Source organism: Ochotona curzoniae, unplaced genomic scaffold (assembly GCF_017591425.1).
Source record: "Ochotona curzoniae isolate NIBS_2020 unplaced genomic scaffold, NIBS_Ocur_1.0 contig_3520, whole genome shotgun sequence".
Taxonomy (NCBI): domain Eukaryota; kingdom Metazoa; phylum Chordata; class Mammalia; order Lagomorpha; family Ochotonidae; genus Ochotona; species Ochotona curzoniae.
Genome location: NW_024465894.1, coordinates 18,032,417 through 18,038,078, shown reverse-complemented (window position 1 = coordinate 18,038,078; position 5,662 = coordinate 18,032,417).

Below are 5,662 nucleotides of genomic sequence, written 5' to 3'. Positions count from 1 at the left end.
GCTGCCTTTTCCTTCCCAGAGGGCTTTCCTCTGTCACCTCACAGTGTAGCACACCTATTCCTGCTTAAGTGGCAACAGGATAACAAAGCCATAGGCTGGACCAGCCAGCTGGGCCTGCCCTCCTGTGCCTCCCAGCCAGAGCCCAGGGTCTGCTGGTGCCAGCTTGCTCTTGCCCAGAGCCCCGAACGTGGGCAGTGTGAGCGCCTCCCCTGCAGGGTCGCCTGCAGAGAGCCGGTGGCAGGGGCTGTGGAGTGCCTGACTCAGCCGTCATGCGCAGCCGCTGCAAGCCTTAATAAAGTGACAGTGACGTCCGCTGTGGTTTCCTCCTAGCAGAGTACCTGTCTGTGTCGTCACACTCAGTCCCCCGTGATACACAGCACAGCTGTCACAGGGCAGCCAGCTGTTCATATCACATTGGAGCTCAGCACCGTCCTATTGTGAGGTTCAGGGTTCCCGCCCGCAGCTCTGCAGGTGGCTGGGTGGATGGTGGGGGGTAGGGGCGCCCAACTCCCCACTGGTCAGGCACCAGCAGTGAGCTCAGCCTGGCACCAGCAGTGAGCTCAGCCTGGCACCAGCAGTGAGCTCAGTGAGCACTGCCCTCTTAGGATGCGTGTGCACAGTGCAGGGAAAATCCTTGCTTTTAGACATTTTTTTTGTTTACATTCAAAATTGAGTCTTACGGCGCCTCAGATGGAGAGTATGTGACAGCACATGGATTGTAGCCCTAGAACATGTCCAAAAATGGACCCCGCTCCTCCTGACACCCTTTGATTGTGTTTGGGCGGCGGCGTAGTCCAGAGCATCCCACACAGGCCCTGGGGACTGGCCCAGAGCCGCCCACTCCTGCTCCCTGCAGGAATGCAGAGCACTCAGGTTGGGCTTTAGATCCCAGGGGCTCACTTTGTCCCCAAGGCGGCTGCAGGGAGGCAGTGGCCTCTTTGCCTCCCTTTCCTGCTGGGGCCCTGGTGGCTGTGGCAGGAGTGCTTGTTAGGGATAGGCCTGCAGTCTCAGGTGAACAGCCCACTTCCCCTGCAGCTACTGCCCATCCTCAAAGCCCTCAAACTCTGGCTTCCTTCTTTGGGCAGGATGAGCTGCCTGTCTACCCCAAAACCCCAGCGCCCATCTGCAGGGGCCTGGAGACCTGCATTCCAGTCAGGGTCTGGCTCCCTAAGAAGCCATAGTAGGAAAGCAGACCCTGATTTGGGCCCTGGTGAAGCCACCCACACACCTGCAAGATGGGCCACTTATATCTTAAGACTAAAAAGAAGTAGGCTCCTCTCTACAGCCTCGTTGCTAGCCACATGCGAAGCCCTGTTGAACCGTCTCTCCCTAGAAAACACGAACAAGACTTCCGTTGCTGCCAGCCTGCTCCAGGGCGAGTTTATTTCTCACTGGAGCCTGGGGCCAAGCACAAAGCCTGTTCGTGGGAACCCACAGAGTTCAACTCCACAGACCAGGACCTGCAGCCTTGCCACTTCCCGGCTGCACTACGGAGAGTCTGCACGCACGCTCCTGCACACAGGGTTTGCAGGACATGAGTCTCTTCCCTGTATGGAACCGTGTACTCCAGGGAGGCACCGTGTCTGCTGGTGGCATGCTGTCCCGGGGGCCTCTGGGAGCAGAAGGCAGGACTGCAGTGGTGTAGCATGGTGTAGCGTGGGGAGGCAAGCAGCCTCCTGTCTCCAGATCATCCCCACTCAAGGGACGCAGGGACATAACCTGTTCATCTGCCCCGTGGGGCCACGGCCTCATTCGCAGGGGCTGAGCCATAGCAGCTGTGGTTCCGCTCCAGTGGCCCCTTCAGCTCAGAATGTGGGCGGGTGCAGGCACAAACGAGTTCTGGGCAGAATTAGTCCTGGAGATAGAAGAAATAGAAGAACCAAATCGCCAGGAAGAAGAGGAGCAGCTGCTCGGTGCTCACGGCGTAGCCACCTGTCTCCCCACAACTGGATGACCGGCTTCTGCAGCTCCTGGTTCCCGGGGCCGGGTAGCTGCCCCTAGCCCCGCACCTGTCCTGCTTCTTCCTGTGGGTCTCCAGCTTGAGGTCACTCAGCTGCTGAACTCTTTTCCATTCACCAGAAATGGGTCCTTCTGACGCCTGGGCTGCTAGAAGTAGGTCTGCAGACAAAGAGAGCTCTCCCTAGAGGGACCCGCCCACACGGCCACAACACAGCCTCCCCCTGTGGCATTGTGACAATGGGCTGCTTGCCATTGTGATGGCCACAAGGGTGGGGGATGGGGCTGCTGCATGGTCCTCTCTCCACAGATCCCCTGTGGACAGTCTGTGAACAGGACCCGGGCTGGCACCGGCTCCTGCTGTCACCTCATGGGGCTACATTCCTAGTGCACAGCAACAGCTTCAGTTCTGGGTTGGAAGGGAGTGGCTGGGCTGGGAATTGCCACAAGCCACACTGGTCAGCGTGATGGGCTCCAGCCACCTGCCACTATTTAGTTAAAAGTAAATAAAGTACAGAACTAGGGACCGGCGCAATGGCTCAGTGGCTGAATCCTCACCTTACACACTTCAGGATCCTGTACGTGTGCTGGTTCATGTCCAGGCTGCTTCGCTTCCCATCCAACTCCCTGCTTGTGGCCTAGGAAAGCAGTAAAGGATGGCCCAAAGCTTTGGGATCCTGTACCCATGTGGGAGACCCAGAGGAAGCTCCTGGCTCCTGGCTTTGGCTCAGCTCCTGCTGTTGTGGCCACTTGGGGAATAAAGCAGCAGACAGAAGGTCGGTCTTTCTTTCTGTAAATCTGATTTTCCTTTTCAGATTTTTTTTCTTATTATTATCATTGGAAAGGCAGATATACAGAGGAGGAGAGACAGAGAGGAAGATCTTCCGTCTGATGGTTTACTCCCCAAGCAACCGCAATGGCTGGTGCTGAGCCAATCTGAAGCTAGGAGCCTGGAGCTTCTTCCGGGTCTCCCAGCAAGTTGCAGGGTCCCAGGGCTTTGGGTTGTCCTCAACTGCTTTCCCAGGCCATAAGCAGGGAGCTGGATGGGAAGTAGAGCTGCCGGGATTAGAACCAGCGCCTATATGGGATCCTGGCACGGTCAAGGCTAGGACTTTAACCACTATGCTATTGCACCAGACCCTCCAGATTTGTTTTCATTGGAAAGATTTACAGAGAGAGGGAGAGACAGAGAAACCTGGAAAGGAATGGTGCAGAGGCCTGTGTTGTGGCATAGTGAGTTAACCTGCTGTTTGGAATAATACCTGCTTGCCATATTGGAGTGCCAGTTCTGGTTTAGGTTGGGAGTGAACTAACCATTATTTCACAGATAGATCAAAAAAAAAAAAAAAAGAAAAAGAAAAGAAAAACGGGCTCTGAAACTGCAGCTAGCATTTCTCTAGAGCCAATTACTGTGCAGGTCAGCGGTCAGCCGAGGGTACAGGAGAGAAACCTCCAGGTTGAAACGTGAGCAGAGTGCCCATCGGGTGACTGCTGCCAGCCCATGTGGAGGCCCTGAGTGTTCTGGAAGGCTGCCTGGGCTGAGGGGACTCCACACAGCCCTCGGCCTGCGTGTGCCGCCCAGAGGTGGGGTCGGAAAGAGAACCGGGCCTTAGGGAAACCACGCGTGGACTCCAACCTCCGGAGCCCTGTGTGGTCGCCGGACGGCAGCGTGAGGGTGGAAGGGACATTGGCACTCTAGTCAGAAAGGACTGGTGAACCTGCAGGCCAGGGGTGGCCTGGGGCCGGGACGCCATCTACACTGGCGAAGCGGACTGGGTTTGAAAACCACGGGGTAGAGGGGCTGGGCTGCCCCACCCCCCCTCCACCTGCCTGCCCGGGTCCAGGGTGCCCTCCCCGGGACCCACGCCGCTCTGACTAACTCAGCCGAGGAAATGCAGCCCCATGGCTCATTAATTAGGAAGTCTGTAATTAGCCGGCTCGGCGACCGGGCCTCCCGAGGGAGAAGCCTGCTTCCTCCCGCCCCGGAGACCTGCTAGCCCAATGAGATGCGGGGCACGTTCCCGCCCGCGGAGCCGGAGAACTTCGGTAATGACCGAGAGGAAGGGCGGGAAGCACCCCAACCATCTGCGGGAGCCGCCAGGGTGCAGCCTGGGGCGCTGGGGGGCCGACCCCCGCCAGGGCTGCGATCCCGCTCCCTCCCGCAGGGACACTACCTCCCCGCCCCGGGCGACTTTAGAGATCTGAAACCTTAGCTTTCTCCGTTCCTCCCGACCCCATTCCACCGCGACCACTGAGAAGCAACGACAGAAAATAACAACAAAACCCAATAACTTTATTTGCAAGGCGAGAGCTTCCATACACTGGTTCGCTGCTCAAGTGGCTGGGCCAGAGCGGGAGCAGGTGTCCCACGTGGGTGGCAGAGCCTTCCCTCTGGCCTCCCAGGCACTGCATGAGCAGGAAGCTGGAGTGTGGGGCTGGAGCCAGTGTGACGGCAACATGGGTGTCCTCACTGCTGGGTTATACACATCGGTTCTTGGAAGCTATTTTAAATTGTCAGGTGCCAGCAGCCCACCTGCCTCTGAGGCCAGAGCTGGACTCTTCTGCTTGGGGCTACGTCAGCCAATAGAGCATGGCAGGATTGGTCCCGTGTGGTGTCTGAGTTTGTCATAAATGCCATATCACCGCCTCCTCATTTTCTATTTAGAGCATTCACTTAAAAAAAAAAGATTTATTTATTTTTATTGCCAAGTCAGATATACAGAGAGGAAGAGAGACAGAGAGGAAGATCCTCCATCCAATGATTCATTCCCCTAGTGTCTGCAATGGCCACAGCTGAGCTTAACCAAAGCTAGAAGCCAGGAGCTTCTTCCAGGTCTCCCACGTGGGTGCAGGGTCCCAAGGCTTTGGGCCATCCGCCACTGCTTTCCCAGGTCACAAGCAGGGAGCTGGATGGGAAGCGGGGCTGGAATTAGAACCAGCGCCCATGTGGGAACCCAGAACGTTCAAGGTGAGGACTTTAGCTGCTAGGCCACCGTGCCGGGCCCAGGAGCGCTTCTTCTTCAGTAGACACCAGTCCCACAGACAGTGCCGGGACCAGAAGGGAATCAGGGAGCCCTGAGGCTCTGGGACCACAGAGCTCCAGCCCTGTGGGGAGCCCCTGTTGGGACTCCAGGCAGTGTGTGTGTGAGGTGGCTGCATCGTAGGTGGGCTGTCAGGACCCTGGCATCCTTGTGCAAGGAACTGGGTCCCACTGCCCTCTAGTCCCACAGCTCCTGGTCCTGCAAGCTCCCATGTTGTGCTGCTCCCAGGTCTGGCGGCTCCCCAATCCCTTGACTCCCCTGTTTCCCTGTGCCAGTGTGGGTGAGGAGGCTTCCTTTGCTGCAGGGCACAGTAGTTAGAGGAGGAAAACCCAACTGCTGAGGCTGAGGACCGCACTGGCACACAATTGGCAGGTGCAAGGCGGACTTTCAAAGCAATTTTAAAATTTACGTTCATTTTGGGCTGTAACCTAGTGGTTAAAGTCCTCGCCTTGCTTGCACTAGGATCTCATATGGGTGCTAGTTCGTATCCTGGCTGATCCACTTTCCATCCAGCTCCCTGTTTGTGGCCTGGGAAAGCACTCAAGGACGACCCAAAGCCTTGGGACCCTGCACCATCGTGGGAGACCCAGAAGAAGCACCTGGCTTTGGATCAGAGTTCAGCCCAGCTGTTGTGGCCACTTGGGGAGCAAACCAGCAGATAGAAC